Source organism: Pinus tabuliformis, chromosome X (genome assembly GCF_031772625.1).
Source record: "Pinus tabuliformis cultivar Carrire ecotype Pingquan chromosome X, CPIR1, whole genome shotgun sequence".
In the NCBI taxonomy this organism is placed as follows: Eukaryota; Viridiplantae; Streptophyta; class Pinopsida; order Pinales; family Pinaceae; genus Pinus; species Pinus tabuliformis.
The window spans coordinates 575,719,567-575,731,684 of record NC_142308.1 but is presented as its reverse complement, the minus strand read 5'-3'; the positions used below and the strand labels follow the sequence as shown (position 1 = coordinate 575,731,684).

The following is a 12,118-nucleotide window of genomic DNA, read 5'->3' as shown; positions in this document are numbered from 1 at the left end:
AAAAGAAGTACATTAATATTTCTTCACTTGACGCTATCAAAGCATCTTGAAATCATTGCAACATTATTTGCATTTGCAGGGAAATTTTAGGCCTTGAATTTTGTGGAGTATCGAATGAGTTGGCTAAATAGTTTTGTAGGGAAATTTTAGGCCTCAAAATTTGTGGAGTATTGAACAAGTTGGCTAAAAAGTTTTGCTCGTTCAAGGTAAGAATTGTAATCAACTTTTGTTTGTGCGTTAATGGTTGATTTTTTCTTTTTTCAAAAATTTGTAACAAGAAATTTATTCAATTTTTTTATGCAATGGAATTTATTAAGTAGGAAATACTTTACAATATGTGACATGCTTTTAGCTAAAACATATGAAATAGATAAATTCATGTTTTTATTAACCCTTTCCCAGATAAATGTTGCGTCTGAACAATATGATGATTTGTCAAGCTCATGGTTCCTTTAAAATATGTGTTTCTCTTTAGAAAGTACAATACTATCTTTTGCACTACCTTCAAGCACTAACATTCCTCCACAATGACGACCAACATTATTCATGATTGATGCACAAGCCATCCTATGTGCCCTGTGTCAATCCAACCCTCTTCATCAAGAACTTTTTCTGTGGCAATAGGATTCTTGCAATATCCTTTCATGATTTGTGGTCCTCGAACTTTGACAATGCCCTTTGACCCAGCTGGAAGTGTTTCCCCTGTATCTGAATTGACAACTTTCAGTTTTGTATCATGAAGGGGCCTACCAACTGTTCCCAAATTCATTACATTATGCTCGTCGAGCATATATAACTGGAAATGATTTTGTTAGACCATATCCATTGAGTAAGGTTATGTCAATAGCCTCACGATGAATGTGGGATGTCAGTCTTCCCCCACCACTTACGTTTGCCTTTGTTATTCTAAGTGTTGAACGAATCTTACTATAAACCAACATCTTCCCTAATAAGTGGAATGGCCAAAATAATGCCACAAAAATTCTATCCCAAAACCACTGAGATGCAACAACTAACATTGATTGTCGTTGTTTTTTCTTTATTGAAGATTTACCCTCATATATTCTCATCTATTCCGTGAACACCATACTGATACTGATTAGAGTAAATGTTGTAATCTTTTTGCACCTGAACTTGCTAAAAGCTGCTTTTGAATTCCACTATAGAGTATTTCACAAATAAGTGGCATTGCAACCAAATAGTGTGGTGAAAAGCACTTCAGATCCTCTTTCAAGTAGTTCACATTTGTGTAAACTTTCTCAATCCCACGAATGAGGGTAAAATATTTAGTCGCACGCTCCTACATATGCCATGGTGGAAGAAGAATAAGAGATATGTCTCCAGCTATGGCTGGCACAATCTCACCCAAGTGCATGATCTGATACAACAAATTTCCATGAGTGAGCATGACTTCTTTAGGATTCCCAGTTGTTCCACTTGTATAAACCAATGTTGCAATATCATCCTTTCTAATGGCCTCGTATTTGAATCTTTGACCTACTTTTGCTTGTGAAACGGACCCTGCTGGCTTTCTAGACCCAAATCAATGAATTCATCATAAGTGTACATAGGAACTTCACCATTAATACTTAAGTCCACCATTGATTTCTCACCCCACAAAAGAATTACGAATTTTAAAGTCGTGGATGGGTTGAATTTTGCCACAAGGTTATTGAAAAGAGTTGGATTGTCAACAACAAGTGAAACACTCTCAGAATTAATGTATATTTGCAAAAGTTCCTCCACTGAAGATCTATAACCATGGATTGCATTTAAAACTGAAAAGTTTCTCTTTAATTAAGCTTTGTCCCTTGTAAAAAGATAAATTTCGTACCATAAATTCACGATTCATCGAGAATTTATCTTGTACAAGATCACAGTGGGTTTCTTTGTTGTCTACCTGATAGTGTCTATCAAATGTATTCTAATTATGTTTGTTAAGCGTGGATGTGTTCAATTGTGACAGAAACATGCTAGCTGACAAATATTTTGACTTGCCCCCTCAATTTCCCTAGGCTTGGACAGGAAATGTGTGAATAAATGTGCAAATGAATTTAGGCTTGTCAGTGGAAGGAATCGATAAATACCAGGATTTGTGAACGAATGACACACACATGAGAAGATTTCCACAATGAAGTTAACACTGATAATGAAGAGTAAAACCTCAGGTTTCATAGAGAAACGTTGAGTTGGGTGATAGAAAGAAGTATGAGAAGTGGGACTTCCAATGAAGTAATTTCAATAGTAATATAGACCAATCTTCTAGCCAAAAGTAATTTCGATGCCAATATCGACCAGTTTTCTCGCCTTTAGGGACTCATCTAGGCTGAGATTGCTTGCAGCCACAAGCACACCCAATGGAAAGCTGACAGAAATTCCTTTAATATAGAAAACTGTAGAGATACAAGGAATCCCAAAAAAACCAAAAAACAACATTGTGAATCTGGTGGGAATCTAGCGGACGCGTGATGGGCGATGCCACACTATTTAGTGCCACATGGAAATTTTTAATTAGGAGTAACGACGAAAATGCAAGCCTGCTATTGACCGGGGTGAATAGTGTTTGTCGACCCCAAGCACGCAAACAAAACGGAGTCGTCTAATGAGGCGAAGGAATTGCCTGGACGACCAAAAGTCACCGGAATCCGGGTAAAAAAATTTCAAAAAATCTAGTAGAGGTAGTGTTTGAATCGTGTTTTTGATAGTGGAAATGGATTCAGCACCATCAAAAACGTCTAAGACACCTAAAATTTTAACGTTTAACAACTATAACTTGGATTTACAAAAATCCTTGCTGGATTTTCTCTAAATATGACTGGAATTTCCATAACTTTCCGGCCAACTCCTCCGCCTCGTTAGACTACGCGAAAGAAAATGGTTATCGACCTAGTTATAAGAGAAATATATATTTTAGATGGAATCTAAACATTTTAAATTTTATCTTTTTTTAATTGAAATTTGTTGATATAATTTTTGATAAAATAATTGTTGATGAAATTTCATTTTTTCAATATTCAAGGAGGTTAGTGTAATATCACTCCATTGTTGTAATTTGTTTCTTTGTTTAGACTAAATGGTGTTAATAGGAATGGCGGAAAAGCCATGAAGTACATTGAAATGTTTATGTAAATAAATAAATAATGTTATTGATAAATAAATAAATGGAATTGAAGTACTTGGGAGTGAAACACTTGAATATGAGATTCTTGCCAAAGAAAGAAAAACAAAAATCTCATTGATAAATGAGATTGGAATAATTCTTTCATGATAAAGATTATAGATAAGTTTTAATGGATAGGAGAGGAAATTCATTAAGATGCTTACCTGAGGAAAGATGCTAAACCTGGATAAGCAGAAAGCACCGCGGGAGAGAAAGACAGGCTTTTAAGGAAAAGCCTAAGAAAGTGGACGTTAAGGACCACAAAAGCGGGACATCACTAAAGGAAAAAATTATCATGAAATAAAGGCATAAAATACCTATGGAAGGGATCAATAGAGGTTGTTGATACCCTGAGAAGAACTTCTCAGCTCGAGGGTGAACTAGGGGATTGCAGTGCAAGGTTGGGTGGTGAAAAGTGTGAGATTCCAAGTGCTCCCTTATCAGAAATTCTGGTTGGATTACTTTTGCTATGTGATTTTACTTCATTTTATTTCATTTGATTCGATTATATTTCAGCATTGTTACATGATCAGTCTTAAGTAGATGTTGCACCCAGAATTATTAATAGTACCAATTTACTTGTTAGGAAATTGAATTTAATGTAGAAACGTGGGTATTCAGTGATTCGAAAGGTGATTATGTTTGAAGGTTGAGTTTACTATTCTATTAGAATGCATGTACTTTATTATCGCAGATCTAACAATGTGAAATAGGAATTTGTTGCTATAACGCATGTCACAACGACTAATAGTAGTTTAGTTGTTATTAAAGAAAAAAATGATAGGAATTTAAGTATTAAGCTAGCGTGTTGAGTGTAGTACTTTGTATTTATAGGATTTTCCTTTTCTTTTGGTATGTAGAAAATAATCATGTACATTTATAAAAGACAATTGTTAAGCAAGTGTGCTGGAAGAAGTCAAATACGATATGAAATCGATAAGGAAGTTGACAAGGGAAATTATAAAGCAATTATCAGAGTCTTAGATATATAGTTCTCTAATCAATGTTTCTTTTGAATATCGGAAAAAGCTTAACTTCAGTAATATATAGTTACCAAGACGCGACATGACAAAAGTCACGTACAAGAATAGAAAGAAAAGCAACAAAAGAAAACTCTATAGGGAATCAACCAAACTTAATTTCTCTGCCCATTACATAATCGACATTACTAACAGTCAGGATTCTAGTGCTATGCACAAATGTAGTACTTATCGGAAATAAGTTAACATTATTGATTCTTCATGAAAAGTATTGGGGAACAAATAGTATACTCGAACACCAATCAAGAATAACTAAAGCATTTGCTTATAAATATACAAGAAGGACTAGCAAAATCAATTAACGAATATTAATAGGAAGGAAATGGAGTAGGCATAAAGCATGGGGACTTCACCGGGGGAGCAATATCATACCACGTGGGTTCATATTGGGGAATATATATTGAGGAAAAAATGACATCATATATTGGGGGATATATAGGGGTAAAGGGTTTTTATATTGTAAAATATAAAAAAATGAAGCTTAAAGTTAATGAAAAAATATAAAGTGATATAAAAATTGTTAATGAAAAAATGAATACCTACAATATCTAGTGAAAGTAGGGGTTTTTTAAATTGGTAAGTTGTATTGGGTTCATATTGGTAGGGGGTAAATAATGTGATTTTTAGAGGCATTTTCCAACATGTAGTCAAATTAAGGGTATTGTTTAATATGTCACGAACGCATGTGATATGTCAAAGGTTCACTGAGTGAATCCCCCGTGGCATGAAGAATTTACAAAAACATTGGTAGAAAAATAAAAAAAAAATCTTGTTACCTAACGACAAAGGTAGATCCATCTTTATAAATATCAATGTAAACTTTGAAATGGGAACTGATATTGTTACCCGTTTCGTAGAGATAGCAAAAAAGTGCCCTGATTTTGAAAAGGGGTGATGCAGAACACACATGTTTTTTTTAGAGCATAATTTTTTGCACTTTAATTTTTTTATGTACATTACATTTTAGAAAGGTAGTGATTTTCATGCTGATTTGAAAAAGTGGGTATTCTACATCAGACCATTTTTTTAAAAGACCTGTTTTTTGGTTTTAAATTTTCTAATGTATAAAATGTAAATAATTATTTTGTAAATTTGATAATTTTTGAAGTGGTCGTTTTCTTCATTTTTTTTTTATTTTTTTGTAATGAGGTTTTTATTGTTTTGCATTTTTAAATTAGAAGGTAGATATTTTGAATTTTCGATATTCTACATATTTATACATCCTTAATTAATTTTTCAATCCACATGAAATAATTGTTTCTAAAAAAACAATATTTTTTAACAATGGACATAAAAATAACCATTTTTAACATAAATATAACAAAAAAACTACATGTTTTGATGAGTTTTTGCTAGAATTGACATGTCAAAATCACAATTTTTATACGAAAATTTTAACTAAAAATGGTTAAATAATATTTTTTTTATGAATTTCATGTCAAAAAAAATAATAATAATCACTTTTTTTTTTTTTCAAAAAATAATGATTAACTTAAAAATCAATGCGAAAATCACATATTACAAATATTGAACGCATAACAACCCTAATTGAGTGTTTATTCTTCTCATAAAATGTCAAAGTCAAAACATTGCAAAGCATGATTTCCAAGCATAGCTTAAATTTAATCAAGAATGTCACGTAATCCAAACTCTTCGTCCTGTAGAGTTTCATCATTATCTTCTTCCACAATATTTTCTGCTTCCTTTTGCTCATCTTCCTCTTCTAATGGATCTTTGATGTCTATGAATCTCCTAATGTATGTATTTCCAAACATTCAATGTAATGGTGGTTGGGGTTCCTTTTCCTTTTTCCCACACGTGATTCACTAAAGTCCCCTTTCTTCAACCCAATTTCTTGCATTTCATCTGGAAGATATTGAAGAGCATTAATTCTTTGCTGAATGAAATTGTACTGTACTGGATCTTTTTCAATCGCAATGCAATTTCTTCCTTTTTGAAGACAACATGATAATGTTGTACCTAATTATCAAGCACAAAAGAAATAATGAACTAAATTAGTATAATGACATATTAATTGAAAAATAACATATTGAAATTCAATTCCATGTAATAAAACTTACCTGAGCCAGAAAATAAATCCAGAACCCAATCTCCTTCATTTGAACATATGTCTATAAGATAGTTAATCAATAATTGTGGTTTTTGATAAATGTTAACCATCTCTCCTTTTGCTTCTTTGTCTTCATATGTTAGTTTTCTCACAACAACACCATAAGTCAGTATTTGGCTATGACTCTTTCTGTCTACCCGATAAAAAATCATACACATATGGCTATCATCTTTTGCCTAGCTATCAATATGAATGAACTCACAATCATTTATGAATTGATGATCTTCATTGTTAAGGAGATTTGACTTTTGCCTGTAACATGAAATAATAAAAGTTTATTTAACTTGTACATAAATTAATTTTTCAACATTAATCAAATATACATTTTAAACGTCTTACCATGTAAGCTGCATCCTTGAATTTGTTTTCCCCTTGAAACTTGACAATATCATTGTCAATTGTGTGTCTGAATGAAATGTCATAAATCTCCATAATGATGATGACGTGACTTCTACAAATCCCGCAACCACTTTACTAAGAGCTTGATAAGTATAAGGGTCACTATCATAGTCAATGTTTGAAATATTGAAACCATGAGGAATATCTGCAATGACTAGGGCATAATCCCTTTTAGGCATGAGTTTAGCAATGTCTTCACAGTCGCCTTGTATTACTTGATATTGAATAGTGTCTAGCCCATTCCAAATGAAATGATTAAGAGTTGGATCAAGTTCAACATTCTTAATACGGTTCTTCCTCAGTATTTCGATCTTTATTTTTTCAATAAAGGTTTTGAAACTATCTGGCACTCCATTATCATCCTTCCTCGTCTTTTATAAAATAAACAAATATATGTGTAAGTTATAAACTAAAAATAGTACACAAATGAATAAAAATGAATGTATAAATCAAGATACATTTTTAAATGCAAGATAAAAAGCTTTTAATGTTGATGTAGAACTTGAATCTGGATAGTTGCGTACAACATCATCCCAACTATCTTCATTCAACAATCTAACCATTTGTTCTTGAATTTTCATGTAAACTTTGTGACTGCATAGATAAAGTAACAAAAAGTTAATATAATGATTTGTATAACAAATACTACCAAGAACAACATGTTTTATTTAAAAGATAAATATAATCTAGAAATAAATAAAAATAATTCAACAAACTTACTTTTGAAATTCTTTAGACATTTCCTCTAATGATAATTCCCCTGACCTCACACGAGATAATATTGTTTTGACAATTTTTTCATCTTTCACTCCTTGCATCGCCCTCCAAGGTGTGATAGTCATATCGTCTGGAAGCTGCTTCATTTCAGAAGCTGATTTACTATTACTACATATCAATGGCTTAGAATTTTTGACCCTTTGGTTCTTAATGGCAATGTCTTCCCACATGCTAAAAATCTCATCAATCAACTTCCAAACATCTCTAGTTCTAAATTCCAGTTGGAAAATGTTATCAACACCTCTGAATAAATCATTATTTTTGTTGTCTTTTCCACCTTTTGAATTTGTTTTCTTTTCAATTTGATAGCCTATTTCCATACAACATTCTTTTCGGAAATCTGCAGTAACATTTATCCTATCCCCACCACATTTTTCTTGAAATTCACTATGAATAAATCTAACCCTTTAGATGAAAGTATAGACATCCTATATTCATTATCTGAATTATGATCCCATGCCACTAACTTTGTTTCTGTATCTGATAAACCAGCATAAATGATACATTTCATTGTTTCAAAACGTGGGTTATTAGGATATTCCTCCATCAATTGTCTTTGAGCTTCTTCAGAATGGTTCCCCCCAAGCACATAATAATTTTATTCAAAACATTTCGACTTATCAAATGCTTCTTTGTTGGGAACTTGAAGTGGATCAACAAGAAGCACATAACTAACCACATGAGCATATGGATTGTACCTCATCAATGTCTTCAAGTTGTGAACATGCAGATGATGTGGCTTTCTGACTTGATATTGACATTGTCCTTCACTTGCCTTATAGGTTTGTCTAACATTAAGTTGAAATGTATGACCACCATCAATTAAGTTTCTTTTTGTCAAATTATGTCGAATGGCATTTTGTTTTGTTTTGATAATGCCATGATCTAAATCAGCTCCTGGTGCAATGATTTCTCTGCTTTCTTTTGAAGTTTCACTAGGTTCTTGACTGCTGGTAATGACTACTTCAAAATCTTCAACTTTACTTTTCTTCGTCATAACATTCTCAGCAGATTTATTCTTGGGCATTTTTAATTTTGGTCTTTTACGGCTCTTCTCAGTTCCAATGTCATATTCAGTAATGGCAACATATGCTTCACTGTCAGTTTCAACTTCATCGTCCCCAAAAGTAACTTATTTACCCTTGCTAAATTTATCCACCAGAGGCCTTTTTTTTCTGATTCTTTGGATGTAGTTTTGTAGCATCATCAGTTACTAAATTTTGCTTGTTTTCCATATCTTCTTCTAACACTGAGTAAAATTTGCTGACAACTTTCACGATATCATGCTCTATGAAATGAATGCCTCCCAACCTAATTGAACAACTTTCAACAAAATTCTGCCAAACAAAATATCATATGTCAATAAAAACAAAGTTAAAAAAATATAGCGAAACACTTTCAAGAACGCAAAATACAAATATAAATAACAATACTTACGATGTTTTGTGTCATATCATTTACCATTTGTTTATACAACTTTGTAGATACCTCTCTCGTGTCATACAATGAATATGATAGTCGGTATTTAATCCTTTCATGTGACTTGGGAGCTTTTGTAAGTATGTAAACAACTTCAGTGTCCGGTATCGAACACATATCTATGACTCTTCCCATCACCTCAAAAATTCCATTATCATTCGGTATATCAATATATAGATATATATTCACATTTGTGCTTTCTTTTTCTTTCACATACCAGATTCTTGATGGAAATTTCACCTCTTTTGAATTTTTGAAGTCAGAAATCATCTTCTTATCACTTGAGGCACTTGAAAGATTTGTAGCCATGAGCTCAGGTGGAGTTCATTCACCAATGTTTCTTGAAGATGCACCTTTAAGAGTCTTTGGTCCAGAAAGATTCACAGAAATTTTCTTTGATGCCATTTTCCTGAAAAATAGAAACACATAAATTAGTAAATAACAAAAACATATTAACTTAAATTAACAACAAAAATATATCATAAATTTCTTATTTGTATAATCAGAATCGCCCAGCCACCCCTAACGAGAGGGCGGGCGGGCGGGCGGACAGGAGGTCGGGTGAGGGACAGCGGGGTGGGGTGGGCAGCCGGGCGGGTGAGGGCGGGCAGGGTTGGCGGGCGGGCCGGGTGGGTGTGGGAAAGAGGGGTGCACGTGTGCGGGCGGGCGGGCAGGCGGTGGGGGGGGGGGGGGGTGCCAACCTCCCCATTCTCACCCGCATCTGGCCCCCTTCCACCCCCACGCCGATCATCTTCACTCAACCAACCCTCCCCTCACTCGCCCTCCCCACGCCCTTCTCCACCTCTCCGCTAACCCACCTTCCCCAACCCCTCACCTCCTCGCCCTCCCCTAACCCACCCTCCCCTCACCCACTCCGCCCACCTACCCAGCCTTCCCTCCCCACCCCTTCCATACTAAATGGTGAATATCACCATTTAGAAACACCAAATAAATGGTGATATAACAACTAAATATCACGAAATACTCTATGATACTAAATGGTGAAATAGCAACTATATATATATATATATATATGAAACATCTAATAATTTAACTAAATATCAAATAAAATAAATATCACCATTTAGAAATATCATCATTTAAATATAGACAATATATATATATATATATATATATATATAATTAACTAAATATAGCAAAAAAAAAAAAAACTAAATATCACCATTTAGAAATAGCATAAAAACTGAAATACAATAAATAGCATAAAAGATGAAAAACAACAATTATTGTAGATGTGGGGCCTATAAGTTAACTAAATATCACCATTTAGAAATAGCATAAAAAAATGAAAAACAATAAATAGCATAAAAAAATGAAAAACAACAATTATTGTAGATGTAGGACCTATATATAAAAACGAGTATAATATCACCATCTAGAAATAGCATAAAAATTGAAAAACAATATATAGCATAAAAAATGAAAAATAACAATTATTGTAGACGTTGGGTCTTTATATAAAGACCTAAGTATAATATCACCATTTAGAAATAGCATAAAAAATGAAAAACAATAAATAACATAAAAAATGAAAAACAACAATTATTGTAGATGTGGGGCCTATATATGAAGACCTAAGTATAATATCACTATTTAGAAATAGCATAAAAAATGAAAAACCTCCCCTAATCCACCCTCTGCTCACCCTCTCCTCCGCTTACCTACCCCACCCACACTTCTCCTCCCCCTCACCCACTCCACCTCCCCCTCATGCCTCCCCTCCCCTCACCACCCTACCCTACCTCGCCCTCCCGTCCTGTCCCATCCCCACCACCCCTCGCCTCCGCACCGGCCCTTCCCCTACCCTCCCCTCCCCCTCACGCCTCCCCTCCCCTCTCCTACCCCCGCCCACGCCCCCCCCCCCCCCCCCCCCCTCCGCCCTCCCCTCACCTCCGCCCCATGCCCTCCCCACGGCCCCCGCCCTCGCCCACCGCCCACGGCCGTTGCCTCCACCCCCGCTCACCGCTCACTATCCTTGCCCATCGCTCACCGCCTCCGCCCCGCCCACGGCCTCCACCTCCGCCCCCCACCCACGACCCGCCTCCCCACCCAACTGGTGGTTGGCGATTCTGGGAATCGCTTGACCACCAGCCGGGCGAGGGGGCGGGTCGCCGGGGTGACACGGCTGAGGCACGAGGGGCAGGCGGGGTGGAGGTGAGGGGGAGGGTGCGAGGGGGGGAAGTGGCCATGAGGACGAGGGCAGGGGGAAGGGGGAGGGGATGAGGAGGCGTGAGGGGGAGGCTGGGGAGGCGTGAGGGGGAGGCGGACGAGGAGGGTGGGGGGCGTGAGTGGGTCAGGGGGACGGGGAGAAGGGCGAGTGAGGGGGAGAAGGTGAGGGGTTGGGGAAGGTGGAGAAGGGCATGGGGAGGGCGAGTGAGGGAGAGGGTTGGTTAGGAGGGGGGAGGGCGTGCGGGTCAGGGGGGTGGGTGAGGGGTCGATGTGGGGGTGGAATGTGGAGGGGGGTTAAGGGGGCAGGGGTGCGGGGTGTGGGTGAAGGGGGTGAGGGTGTCGGGAAGGGGGGAAGGTGGTAGGGGGCGAGACGGGATGCGGTTCCCAGCCCTGTAGCTCACCCGCCCACCGCGGGGGTTGGGCGCGACAGACAGTTGAGCCACCGGGCCGCCCCCACACCCCCTACTGCTCCCCCGCCCTCACACCCCACCCACTCGTCCGACCTCCCCGCCCACCCGCGACACCACAACGACCCACCCACGGCTATTGGGTGATTGAGTTTGGAGGGAAAATTTCATTCTTTAAACTATATAATATCTTTAGGATACTCTCCATTTGTATCATTCAACATCTTCTATTTAAAAGGGATGGATTGTTCTGATAGTGAAGTTTCGATTTATACACATCAACATCTTCATCGCGTAACAACTCTATTCATATTGATGAATATAGTGGGAATTCTTCCACTATGAATAGAGAGTCAATTCTTCCACTTAGTCCTGATTCTAAGGACTATGAGAGCAGCACTGATGAAAGAGGGGATGGAGAATTTCAAATAAATAAAGAGTCACAGATTCCACTTAGTCCTAAGTCTAAGGACTATGAAAGTAGCAGTGATGAAGAGCATGATGGTGAAGTTCAAAAGAATGGAGTGTCACGATG

General features: G+C 36.7%; 1 pseudogene; it reads right to left on the bottom strand.

The window, feature by feature from the left end:
- Window positions 1-452: 452 nt before the first annotated feature.
- On the bottom strand, window positions 453-11,196 carry LOC149141315 (putative acyl-activating enzyme 16, chloroplastic pseudogene; annotated as a pseudogene).
- Between the last annotated feature and the right edge of the window lie 922 nt (window positions 11,197-12,118).